Raw genomic sequence first — 14,184 nt, 5'->3', positions numbered from 1 at the left:
GGAGTGTGACCCTATTATTCTTACTTGATCTCTCAGTGGCTTTTGATACCATTGACCATGGTATCCTTCTGGGCTGACTTGGTGAGAAGGGTATCGGAGGCACTGTTTTACAGTGGTTCCAATTCTGTCTCCAAGGTCATTTTCAGAGAATAGCATTGGGTGATTGTCTTTTGGCCCCCTGGCAGTTGTGCTGTGGATGCTGCAGGCTACTATCTTGCCCCCCATGCTGTTTAACATCTATATGAAGCCCTTGGGAGTGGTCATCAGAAGATTTGGGGCGAGGTGCCAGCAGTATGCTGATGATACCCAGCTCTGTAACATCTGAATTGGGAAAAGCTGTGCAAGCCCTGGACCGCTGCCTGGACTTGGTGGTGGGCTGGATGAGGGCCAATAAACTGAGTCTGAATCCTAGGAAGATGGAGATGCTGTGGGCTGGTGGTTCCCAAGTTGAAATAATTGGTCAGTTGCCTGCTTTGGATGGGGTTGTACTCCCTCTGGAAGAGCAGGTTCATAGTCTCAGAGTGCTCCTGGATCTATGTTTGTCACTAGAGGCCCAGGTGACCTAAAAGTGCCTTTTACCAGCTTCAACTGGTACGACAGCTGTGGATGTTTCTGGACCGGGATAGCCTGACCACTGTTGTTCACGTTCTGGTAACATCTAGGCTGTATTATTACTGTAATGCGCTCTATGTTGGGCTGCCCTTGAGGTTGGTCTGGAAGCTACAGCTGGTGCAAAATGCATCGGTGAGACTGCTCTCTGGGGCAGGGTATCGCCAACATGTCACCCTGCTGCTGAAAGAATTGCACTGGTTGCCCATTTGCTACCGGGACAAGTTCAAGGTTCTAGTTTTGGTGTACAAAGTCCTATACAGCTCGGGACCAGGATACCTGAAAGACTGTCTTATCCCTTATATATCCAGTCCATCACTGCACTCTGCAGGTGAGGGCCTCCTGCAGATACCATTTTATCAAGAGGTCTGTTCTGCACAACATAGGAAACTGACCTTTAGTGTGGTGGCAGCTACCCTGCGGAATTCCCTCCCCTTAAATATTAGACAGGTGCCATCTCTGTTACCTTTTCGGCTCCTACTGAAGACCTTCTTTTTCAACAAGCCTTTTAAGTTAAGACCTTATCCCAGTCTGCATCTGTGTTAGAATTGCTTTTTAATATGTTTTTAAACCTTTTTTTTAAAAAAAAATGTTTTAAACCCATTTTTAAAAGATGTTTTTAAAGTTTAAAAAAATGTTTTTAGATGTTATGTTTTAATATATTTTAAAGTCTGCTTTTATTATTTTTAAAGTGTTTCTAGTGCTTTTGTTTGCCGTCCCGGGCTCCTACTGAGAGGAAGGGCGGGATATAAATCATATAAACAAACTAACAATGTCTGCTCAGCAGTAAGTTCTATTGAATTCAGCAGGGCTTGCCCCATATAAGAGGAGTTAGGATTGTGGCCAAAATCCCCCACCAGCTTCTGTACTCTGCAAATGTTCCAATACAATTCTCTGCTTGGGAAAACAAATCAAACGACGGTGACCAAGAACAATGTGTATTTTGAGAGAAAATCCATTTAGAAAACCTATTTTTTTTAAAAAAAAGAAAACCTATTTTAAAGCATATCTTTCAACATCTGGAGGTTTCCCTACCCTGGTCTATACTGACAAGCAGTGGCCCTCGAGGGTTTAAAGCAGGGGATTTTCCAAACCCTAGCAGGGGGGGGAAGGTACTGAAAGCGAAGCCTTCTGCATTCAAAGCAGGGGTCAGGAATCTTTTCCATATTTTCCAGCCCAAGGGCCACTTTCCCTTCAGGTGAAGCTTCCTATCACATACCAGTGGTGGGTGTGGCCAAAGTGGGCATGGCCAGACACGCACCACTCTCCACCCTATCAAAATTAAAGGCCATATCTCAGCCAGTTAAAGTCACCAGAGGATGGCACAGAGCAGAGACAGTGAGAGGTGTGGCCTAGGGCAGCCTTTCCCAACCTTTGGATCTCCTTGAACTCCTTTGCATCTGGCTGTGTTATCAGTGCAATTGCCCATTGGTTTTCAACCTTGAATTCCCAGATGTTGTTGGACTGCAACTCCCATCAGCCCCAGCAACAATGATCAATGGTCAGGAATGATGGGAATTGTAGTCCAGCAACATCTGGGGACACAAAGGCTGGAAAGGCTGGCGTAGACAGAAGCCCGACGGCCGGAAAAAGAAGCTCTTGCACTGAGCTACAGCCCTCCCTATATACTTTTTGTATATTTTCATTGCCTATTAGCCTTGTCTCACCCTTCTCTTCTCTCCCTCTTTTTTCTTCCCAATCTCCAAATTTAAATGTGAATTCCTCAGGCGCAGGGACTCCCTTCCCCACCCCACCCCCATCCCATTATTCTAGACTGCATTGATAGTGCATTGATGGTGCTAAACAATATTATTTAGTTAGTTAGTTAGTTAATTTGTTTATTGAATTTCTATCCCTCTCTTCCTCCCAGAAGAAGCCCAGGGTGACAAACAGGTGATGAAACACTAAAAAGGCCTATAAAACATCTTTTAAAAACCCCAAAACATAATTTTAAAAAGGTGTAAAACATCTTCAAAAAATAAACACCTTGAAGCATCTTTAAATTAATCTTTAAAAACATCTTTAAAAAAAAAAGCAATTCCAGCACCGATGCAGGTTTTACTTAAAAGGCATATTAAAAAAGGGAAACAGAATATCCCAATCAGGTGTCCAGCATACCATTTTTTTCCCCAACGAAAGGAAGGATTAATTTGTGGAGTTCCCTGCCTCAAGAGGTGGTGGTGACTCAGGCTTGTGTCCATTGTAGTTCTAAGTAACTCATTCCTTCAGCGCAAGAGTTTACAATTGCACAGTGGGACTTCCCCCCCCCGACTTTCCCCCCCCACACCCCCATGCCCTCCCTAAACCTGCCCTGAAATGTTGGAGGAAAATCCAGAACAGATTGAGGGGGAACACAGGAGGAGAAGGGGGGGTTCCACTGGACAAAAGTAAATTCTTGTGGTAATTGAATAAGCTAGTGGGACACTGTCCATAAAGCTATGATGGCACTTACCAAAAAATCATGACATAAAACAAGAACCAAATTGTTATTCAAAAAGTCATAGTGATACATATGAGAAAAAAGAATAAGGATAAAGTTAGATATCTTGAACTTTTGTTTGCCAGTGACAAAGTAAACATTCAATAAACTTATTTAGCTGTCTCCACTCCTTTCTTTCATGATGTGTAAGTTTCATAAAAAATGCTATGTCCAGTGCACAATTCTACCAATGTGTTATTTACTTTGTTGTTGTTATTATCAGTGGTGTCCACAGTTAAAATTAACTTAAGATACTATTTTCTTTAGTCTTTTTCGTAAACACAGACACCGTCTCTAATAAACTGGGATTTCTCGAGGGGCTTATTTGCAGCCATTGAAAAATGTTGACTAAGCTCTATTATTTAGAGTTTGCAAACTGTTCTAACCATTGTTAGAGCTAATTAAATTTCATGGAGGATTCTAAATCTTGCATAAGGGAGAATGCATGATGATTTTGCCCAAACAGTATACACACAGACATAATGCATGCACACACACATTAGAGTACATAGCAAAAGGACACAGGAGTTAACAATTGTGCAATGCTGCTTTTTTCCTAGGTACAATAATCTGGCATTGCATCTCTCAAGCATAGTGATGAAAGGTAATGGACTTCTTTGACACCATATGGTGGGTTCAGAACTGCTGGATTTTTTTGCAGGGTAATGGGACAGAGTACTTCCAGAGTGGTGAAACTTCAACAGAGTGAACATGGGAGAACCTGCTCACCCTTGCAACTAACCTCAGGGTCTCATACAACTGAAATGCTGCACTATCTTCCTCACAATACCTTCTATACATAAGAAGAGATTCTGTCTAACCAGTCAGAGGCAAGCTCCCCAATGCTCAACTTATCATTAGTAGGGGAGTCCACGGAATTTGATTCGGATAATTCCATGTCAATTCCAACTGCCATGTTTTAGGATAAAATATACAACTTTTTGTGCTCATATTTCTGGCCAGAGGCCAAATCTACCCACCCCAGGGGCTGGCTGGGTTGTCATTGATGAGTGGGGCTGGCAGACCAGGCCTCCAAAAAAAGAAATGTATTTGTTTTATCCCAAAATATTGCTGTCTGATTCAATTTGAAACTGGATTTCATGCATGAATACCACCCCACCTGCATTAATTTGCCAAGTTTTCTGAGAGAATTCTCAGGAAGGAAACACTGGGATTTTCCTGGGAGTTTTTCAAGATGGATGGAAACAAAAGCCCAGGAGAACTTGCTCTTCCTCCCTCCCAGTTCCTCTTCTAAAGCATGGCCATTATTGTTAATGGGAGAAACCGAAAGCAGGTAGGCCTGACTGGCAACAGGTCCATGGCCCTAAAGGCCTGGAAGCTTCCAATCAAAGCCTCTTCTGTCACAGCCATCTCATCCTGTTGCTGGATTTCTCCATGATAATATGGCACATGTATGACAGGAGTAACAAACCGTTTTCAGCTTGAGGAAAACATTCTCTTTTGGGCCAACTTCTGGTTAAGGTGTTGGACTACGACCAGGGAGACCAGGGTTCAAATCCCCACACAGCCATGAAGCTTACTGGGTGACCTTGGGCCAGTCCCTGCCTCTCAGCCCCAGAGGAAGGCAATGGTAAACTCTCTGAATACTGCTTACCATGAAAAACCTATTCATAGGGTCGCCATAAGTCAGGATCGACTTGAAGGCAGTACATTTACATTTTCTGGGGGGCACATACCAGTGGTGTTGGGGCCAGAGACAAAGAAGGTGGAGCAATGGGTGTAAAGTTTCCCTTTGTACACTAGGCTAGTTTCCACAAATACTCATCCATCCCTCTTTGTCAAGAAAAAGAGGCATGATCAGAGTTCAAGGATACATGCCAGCCAGATTTTAAAAAAAAACACCTTAAAAAGGGTGTGAAGCAAGGCAAGTGAGGGGTATGGCCTGGGGAGAGAAGGTGTGGCTGGCAAGGGGGTGTGGCCTTGGCAAAGTCCTAAGGGCCAGATGGCCTGGAGAGAGGCATTGGGTTCCTCATCCCGACGTATGGTTTCATCTACAGGACAGATAGCAATGCTGGGGGGCAATTTCGATCAGGAAAGGATCTAAGATAAGGACTAAACCTTTCCTGGGCCCCAGCACTAGGCATGGCGAGTTCTGTCCATTTCGGTTCTCTCAGTTTTTCATTTTTTCCCCAATCTTAAATTCAGTTCCCCACATTTTTGCAGCAATTTGCGGGTTTTTATTGTAAAAAAATCCTCATGAAAATTCTCCAGCATTTTCGTGGAAATTTCTCCTAATCAACATTTTTGTAAATTTTTGTAGGCAGTTCTGACTAAAGTGCACAGTTTTACAAGCAATTTCTTGTCATATAATGCCTTTTTATCTGTTATTTTCACTCATATATTCATTTTTATGCACACCTTCCCCTAATATATGCATTTTTGTAAACATTGGTGGGTGAACTGCATTGCAAAATTTGAATAAGTGTGAATTTCAAAGGATGACTGTGTTTCAGTTCTCATATTGCTTTTGAAAGTGCCAATTTGATAGATACGGCTTTAAATGTCAACTGAATTGAATTTCTCACCATCCCTACCCAGCACTGCAACCTAAATCTGATCTCCTACTGAAACTCCTTTTAACTTTTTTTAAATACAAAAAAACGTAGCTGATCCTGAACCTGAATTTCCTTTCTCATCTGGTTAGGCCCTTAAAAGAGTACTTGAATTCATATGTGTGCATTGGCAGATGCCCTTGATCAGTCTTCCCTATCCAGTCTGGTGTTATCCAAATGTTTTGGACTACAACTCCCATCAGACCTTCCCAGTGTGGGACGACGGAAGATGTAGTCCTGCAACATCTGGAGGGCACCAGGTTGGGGAAGTCTGCCTTTGATGGAATATTTTTAAAAAGACAGCCATATGGGGAAAAAGAAAGTATAAATGGCTATATTTGACTAAAAATAAAAAATAAGCATTGTTTTCATGTCTCCTTTCTTCCAAGCCCAGCAATAAAATATTCTTTTTTCTACTATTTGCTTTGCAGATCTAACAATCTGTTGTTTACTTCCTTTACAAGGATGTCCTGCTGCTTTCCCCGCATCAGGTTGCCTCTTCTGATAGCCAACGTGTGCACTGCTTGCTCTAATTAAGGCTAAGTCAAGTATTTGAAGGGGCTGTCTCATTAAACTAATCTGCCAGCAATCAGCACAGCTGACCCTACAGAAGCAGAGGAGGTTCAGCATGGTGTTGGCAGAGCACCTGTATCTCCAGTGGTGAGAAAACTAAGTGACAAATCCTAAAGTGGAGAATTAAAAAAAAAAAGAGTTAATAGGTATGGTTAATTAAAACGTATGGAGATCTGGCTTGGTGGTGGTGAGGAGTAGAAGGAGTGGCTTGGGGGCGACGTGAGAACCGCGGAGAGGCCTTGGAGAGCTGGCAGTGAGTGGCAGTGAGAGCGCCGTGAGAGCCAGCTCGGAAACGACCATGGTGGAGAGAAGGCACCGGAGAGATTGGCTGCTTTTGCTGTTGTGTGGGTGTTTTTAATTGTATGTTTGTTTTGTTGTTGCGTGTTTGAATGAGATAGTGTGGATGTGTTTGTATGTATTTATGTCTATTTTTATTTTTATTTGCTGTTGTGTGAATATATTGTCTGTGCTTAAGTGTTTTAAAAATGTGCCTGGGAGAGCATACTTTGCACTTAACGGGGGGGCTTTCGGGGGCCCCAATTGGCGTGGTGACGGGTAATGGGAGGTATGGCGTTAGGAGGAGAACGTGCCAGGTAAGGGGAACTCGCCCCAGACAAGTTGTGTCTGTGCCTTGTTCCGGTTCTCCTCAAGGCCACAGAACTGCTGGTTGTTCTATCAGCCAGCCCTTAGATCTCCAGGTGCTGCTTTTGAACGCCAGGTCGGTGTATAATAAAACCTCCCTTGTCCACGATTTAATTGTGGATGAGGGTGCCGACCTGGCATATATAACCGAGACCTGGGTGGGTGAGCAGGGAGGAGTTGCCCTCTCTCAGCTTTGCCCACCTGGGTATTCGGTGCAGCACTATGTTAGATCTGAGGGCAGGGAGGCGGGGTCGCTGTGGTCTATAGGAGTATTTTCTCGCTCACCAGGCATCCTGTCCAGACGGCGACTGGTCTAGAGTGCCTCCACCTTGTGCTGGGCCAAGGAGACAGACTGGGAATCCTGTTGGTGTACCGTCCACCTTGCTGCCCAACAGCTTCCCTAGCTGAGCTGACAGAGATGGTCTCAGGGGTGTTGTTGAGGTCCCCCAAACTTGTGGTGTTGGGGGACTTCAACGTTCATGCCGAGGCTATCTTATCTGGGGCGGCTCAGGACTTCATGGCCTCCATGACAACCATGGGGCTGTCTCAATTTGTTACTGGCCCAACGCATGTGTCGGGTCACACTCTTGATTTGATCTTCGCCACTGGTCATGGAGATGGTGATCTGGAGGTGGGGTGTTTTTCATCTACCCCATTGTCATGGACAGATCATTGCCTGCTGAGTTTTAGACTTATGACGACTCTTTCCCTCTGCAAGGGTGGAGGACCTATTAAGTTGGTCCGCTCCTGGAGACTCATGGATCCTACTGGTTTTCAGAGGGCTCTGAGAGTTTTTCCGGCTGATAGTACTGGCGCTCCTGTCGAGGCCTTGGTCGAACTCCACGAGCTAGAGGGAGCCCCAGCTGACAAAGCGTCAAGGTGAGTTAAGCAGCAGAGCGAGTTCGGCAGCAGGGCAAGGAGGCCAGGGCCCCCCACTCTGCCCGTCTGTTCCCTGACCTCAACTAAACCACAGTCTCCAACCCATTGACGTAATAAACCTTAAACAAAACTATGCAGGTAAGAAGCCAGCAGGGGTGTGGGGGCTTTCCAGTGTTTTGCACCGCCTGCAGCATGTACGACTATCTGCCTGTTGGACAGAAGTCGTGGGTGTGCTCTCGGTGCAATGAGCTCCTGGCTCTCCGGGAACGACTTCATTTCCTTGAGGACAAGGTGGCAGACCTGGAAAAGCTGAGAGAGGCAGAGAGGTGTGTGGAGGAGGCCTTCAGGGACGTTATAGCTGTGTCCCACTCCAACGATGATAGCTCTCCTGCTATCATGGAGAACTATGGTCTCGGGGAAGGAGAGCATCCAGCTGAGGAAGAGGGAAACGATCCCTTAGAAGGGACCCATTCCTTGGGGGATGAGCAGCTATCCTCTCGTGCCGAGGATATATCTCCAGGGGGTGGAGGGATCCTTGTAGTGGGTGATTCGATCATTAGGAACATAGACAGTGGGGTGTGTGATGGGCGTGTAGACCGCAAGGTGTTTTGCCTGCCTGGTGCGAAGGTTGCGGATATCGCCCATCGTTTAGATAGTTTGGTAGACAGTGCTGGGAAGGAATCAGTGGTCGTGGTGCACATTGGCACCAATGACATGGGGAAATGCAGCCGTGAGGTCCTGGAAGCAAAATTTAGGTTGCTAGGTAGGATGCTGAAAGCCAGGACCTCCAAGGTGGCTTTCTCTGAAATGCTACCGGTTCCACGCGCAGGACCAGCCAGACAGGCCCAGCTTCACAGTCTCAATGCGTGGATGAGACGATGGTGTCGGGTGGAAGGGTTTGGATTTGTTAGGCACTGGGGAACATTTTGGGACAAGCCGGGCCTGTACAAAAGGGACGGGCTCCACTTGAACCAGAATGGAACCAGACTGCTGGCACTTAAAATTAAAAAGGTGGCAGAGCAGCTTTTAAACTGACTGAGGGGGGAAACCCGACAGGAGCTGAGAAAGGTCCGGTTCGGAATAAACCTCCCCCCTAGGATAAAAACCAAAGAAATGATGAAATTTTAAAAGGGGTAGGCCTAGAAGTAGGCATTGTGAGAGCAGGGGCACAGGATATAAATTCAGAAGAGCAAAATTACCACAGGCCTAACCACAAGTGCCAAAGACACTTGAAGAGAGACACTGCTTACAAGTGCCTGTACGCTAATGCAAGGAGCCTGCGAACCAAGATGGGAGAACTGGAGTGCTTGGTCTTAGAGGAGAGCATTGATATAGTGAGCATAACGGAGACCTGGTGGAATGGAGAAAACCAGTGGGATACGGTTATCCCTGGATATAAACTATATCGGAAGGACAGGGAAGGACGTATTGGTGGCGGAGTCGCTCTATACGTGAAAGAAGGCATTGAATCCAGCAAGCTCGAAACCCCAAAAGAGGCAGACTCCTCCACAGAATCGTTGTGGGTGGTGATACCGTGCCCCAGGAGGGACTTAATAATGGGAACGATCTATCGTCCCCCTGATCAAAATGCTCAGGGAGACCTTGAGCTGAGATATGAAATTGAGGAAGCATCCAAACTAGGAAATGTGGTAGTAATGGGTGACTTCAACTACCCGGACATAGACTGGCTGCATATGTGTTCCAGTCATGACAAAGAAGCAAAGTTTCTAGATATTCTAAATGACTATTCCCTAGACCAGTTGGTCATGGAACCGACCAGAGGGACAGCAACCCTGGACTTAATCCTCAGTGGGGACCGGGACCTGGTGCGAGATGTAAGTGTTGTTGAACCGATTGGGAGCAGTGACCACAGTGCTATTAAATTAAACATACATGTAACTGGCCAATTGTCCAGAGGGTCACATCACTCGAAAATGCTTGGAAGTTGTTTAAAAACACTATATTAGAAGCTCAACTGGAGTGCATACCGCAGATCAGAAAAGGTACCGCCAGGGCCAAGAAGATGCCAGCATGGTTAACGAGCAAAGTCAAGGAAGCTCTTAGAGGCAAAAAGTCTTCCTTCAAAAAATGGAAGTCTTGTCCGAATGAAGAAAATAAAAAAGAACACAAACTCTGGCAAAAGAAATGCAAGAAGACAATAAGGGATGCTAAAAAAGAATTTGAGGAGCACATTGCTAAGAACATAAAAACCAACAACAAAAAATTCTATAAATACATTCAAAGCAGGAGACCATCTAGGGAGACGATTGGACCCTTGGATGATAAGGGAGTCAAAGGTGTACTAAAGAACGATAAGGAGATTGCAGAGAAGCTAAATGAATTCTTTGCATCTGTCTTCACAGTGGAAGATATAGGGCAGATCCTTGAACCTGAACTAACATTTGCAGGAAGGGATTCTGAGGAACTGAGACAAATAGTGGTAACGAGAGAGGAAGTTCTAAGCTTAATGGACAATATAAAAACTGACAAATCACCGGGCCCGGATGGCATCCACCCGAGAGTTCTCAAAGAACTCAAAGGTGAAATTGCTGATCTGCTAACTAAAATATGTAACTTGTCCCTTGGGTCCTCCTCCATGCCTGAGGACTGGAAAGTGGCAAATGTAACGCCAATCTTCAAAAAGGGATCCAGAGGGGATCCCGGAAATTACAGGCCAGTTAGCTTAACTTCTGTCCCTGGAAAACTGGTAGAAAGTATGATTAAAGCTAGATTAACGAAACACATAGAAGAACAAGCCTTGCTGAAGCAGAGCCAGCATGGCTTCTGCAAGGGAAAGTCCTGTCTCAGTAACCTATTAGAATTCTTTGAGAGTGTCAACAAGCATATAGATAGAGGTGATCCAGTGGACATAGTGTACTTAGACTTTCAAAAAGCGTTTGACAAGGTACCTCACCAAAGGCTTCTGAGGAAGCTTAGCAGTCATGGAATAAGAGGAGAGGTCCTCTTGTGGATAAGGAATTGGTTAAGAAGCAGAAAGCAGAGAGTAGGAATCAACGGACAGTTCTCCCAATGGAGGGCTGTAGAAAGTGGAGTCCCTCAAGGATCGGTATTGGGACCTGTACTTTTTAACTTGTTCATTAATGACCTAGAATTAGGAGTGAACAGTGAAGTGGCCAAGTTTGCTGATGACACTAAATTGTTCAGGGTTGTTAAAACAAAAAGGGATTGCGAAGAGCTCCAAAAAGACCTCTCCAAACTGAGTGAATGGGCAGAAAAATGGCAAATGCAATTCAATATAAACAAGTGTAAAATTATGCATATTGGAGCAAAATATCTGAATTTCACATATACGCTCATGGGGTCTGAACCGGCGGTGACCGACCAGGAGAGAGACCTTGGGGTTGTAGTGGACAGCACGATGAAAATGTCGACCCAGTGTGCGGCAGCTGTGAAAAAGGCAAATTCCATGCTAGCGATAATTAGGAAAGGTATTGAAAATAAAACAGCCGATATCATAATGCCGTTGTATAAATCTATGGTGCGGCCGCATTTGGAATACTGTGTACAGTTCTGGTCGCCTCATCTCAAAAAGGATATTATAGAGTTGGAAAAGGTTCAGAAGAGGGCAACCAGAATGATCAAGGGGATGGAGCGACTCCCTTACGAGGAGAGGTTGCAGCATTTGGGGCTTTTTAGTTTAGAGAAAAGGCGGGTCAGAGGAGACATGATAGAAGTGTATAAAATTATGCATGGCATTGAGAAAGTGGATAGAGAAAAGTTCTTCTCCCTCTCTCATAATAGTAGAACTCGTGGACATTCAAAGAAGCTGAATGTTGGAAGATTCAGGACAGACAAAAGGAAGTACTTCTTTACTCAGCGCATAGTTAAACTATGGAATTTGCTCCCACAAGATGCAGTAATGGCCACCAGCTTGGATGGCTTTAAAAGAAGATTAGACAAATTCATGGAGGACAGGGCTATCAATGGCTACTAGCTGTGATGGCTGTGCTCTGCCACCCTAGTCAGAGGCAGCATGCTTCTGAAAACCAGTTGCCGGAAGCCTCAGGAGGGGAGAGTGTTCTTGCACTCGGGTCCTGCTTGCGGGCTTCCCCCAGGCACCTGGTTGGCCACTGTGAGAACAGGATGCTGGATTAGATGGGCCACTGACCTGATCCAGCAGGCTCTTCTTATGTTCTTATGAACTGTGGAATACGGAGATGGCCCGGGCTATTGACACGATCGCTCCCGCACGCCCTCTTCGTTGCAGAGCTCATACAGCTCCGTGGTATACCCCGGAGCTGAGAGCGATGAAGCAAGAGAGAAGGAGGCTGGAGTGCAGATGGAGACGAACTCCAGACGGATGCAATTATGCTTTGGTAAGTGCCTCTACTAAGTCATACATAAAAGCGGTAAGGGCGGCGAAGAAGTCTTACTTCGCTGCTTCTATTAGGACATCTCTTTGCCGCCCAGCAGAGCTTTTTAGGGTTGTAAGAGGACTCTTACATTCAGGTCCTCAAGATACCATTGAAACATCTGAAGCTCGCTGTAACGACATTGCAGGGCACTTCCAAAATAAAATTGCATGCATCCGTAGGGACCTAGACTCTGATGTTATGACAGTTGAATCCACTGAAGTGTCCAGAACACGGTCTTGTCCTTCATTATTGGATGAGTTTCAGTTGGTGCAGCTTGAGGAAGTGGACAAGGTGCTTGAAATGGTGCGTGCGACCACGTCTGTGCTGGATCCTTGTCCATCTTGGCTAGTGAAGGCTATTAGGACTGGTACCACCGGCTGGGCTAAGGAAGTGATAAATGCCTCCTTGAGTGAGGGAGTAGTCCCTAGTAGCCTCAAGGAGGCAGTAGTAAGACCTCTTTTAAAGAAACCTTCCTTAGACCCAGATGACCTGAACAACTATAGACCGGTGGCGAATGTCCCCTTTTTGGGCAAGGTTCTAGAGCGGGTGGTTGCCGGTCAGCTCCAGGTGCTCTTGGATGAGACCGATTATCTGGATCCATTTCAATCCGGTTTTAGGCCTGGTTTTGGCACTGAAACAGCCTTGGTCGCCCTGTACGATGACCTTTGTCGGGAGAGGGACAGGGGGAGTGTGACTCTGTTGATTCTCCTTGATCGCTCAGCGGCGTTTGATACCATCGACCATGGTATCCTTCTGGAGAGGCTCGCGGAGTTGGGAGTTGGAGGCAATGCTTGGCAGTGGTTCCGCTCCTACTTGGCGGATCGTCGCCAGAAGGTAGTACTTGGGGAACATTGCTCGACACCTTGGACTCTCCATTGTGGAGTCCCTCAGGGGTCGGTTTTGTCCCCCATGCTTTTTAACATCTACATGCAGCCTCTGGGTGCCGTCATCAGGAGTTTTGGAGTGCGTTGCCACCAGTACGCTGATGACACGCAGCTCTATTTCTCCTTTTCATCCTGTACAGGTGAGTCTGTGGATGTGCTGAACTGTTGCCTGACCGCGATAATGGACTGGATGAGAGCTAATAAACTGAGACTCAATCCAGACAAGACCGAGACACTGTTGGTGAATGCCTTCCCTGTTCAGATGGTGGATGTTTACCCTGTTCTAGATGGGGTTACACTCCCCTTGAAGGAACACGTTCGTAGTCTGGAGGTGCTTTTCGATCCTTCCTTGTCTCTTGAGGCGCAAGTGGCCTCGGTGACAAGGAATGCATTCTACCACCTTCGGTTGGTAGCCCAGCTACACCCCTATCTTGACAGGGATGACCTCGCCTCAGTTGTTCATGCTCTGGTAACTTCTAGGTTGGATTACTGTCATGCGCTCTATGTTGGGCTGCCCCTGAAGACAGTTCGGAAACTTCAGCTAGTGCAAAATGCAGCAGCCAGACTGCTGACAAGGACCAGCCGGTCAGCACATATAACACCTGTTCTGGCCCATTTGCACTGGCTACCCATCTGTTTCCGAGCCAGATTCAAGGTGCTGGTCATGACCTATAAAGCCTTACACGGCGTGGGACCGCAATATCTTGTGGAACGCCTCTCCCACTATGAACCTACCCGGTCACTTCGCTCAGCAGCTAAGGCCCTCCTCCGGGTACCAACACGTCAGGAAGCCCGGAGGACAGTTACACGATCTAGGGCCTTTTCTGTAGTGGCCCCTGAATTGTGGAATAGCCTCCCCGAAGAAATACGCCTGGCGCCTACGCTGCTATCTTTTCGGCACCAGGTTAAGACCTGGCTATGCTCCCAGGCATTTTAATGTGTTTACTTTTATATTTCTGTGGTTTCTGTTTTTGTTTATTATTGTTCGGCTGTTTTTATTATGATATTTGTATTTTAATCTTTTTGTACACTGCCCAGAGAGCTATTCACTATGGGCAGTTTAAAAATGGAACAAATAAATAAAATAAATAAAATAACAACACGTATTAACAGTTTAATTTTTTTTAAAAAAATCTTGTGATTAAATTCAAATCCAACGAATAATGGCA

This window comes from Rhineura floridana, chromosome 5, assembly GCF_030035675.1.
Source record: "Rhineura floridana isolate rRhiFlo1 chromosome 5, rRhiFlo1.hap2, whole genome shotgun sequence".
Classification (NCBI taxonomy): Eukaryota; Metazoa; Chordata; class Lepidosauria; order Squamata; family Rhineuridae; genus Rhineura; species Rhineura floridana.
The sequence above is the reverse complement of the archived record's forward strand: the minus strand, read 5'-3'. Positions refer to the sequence as shown.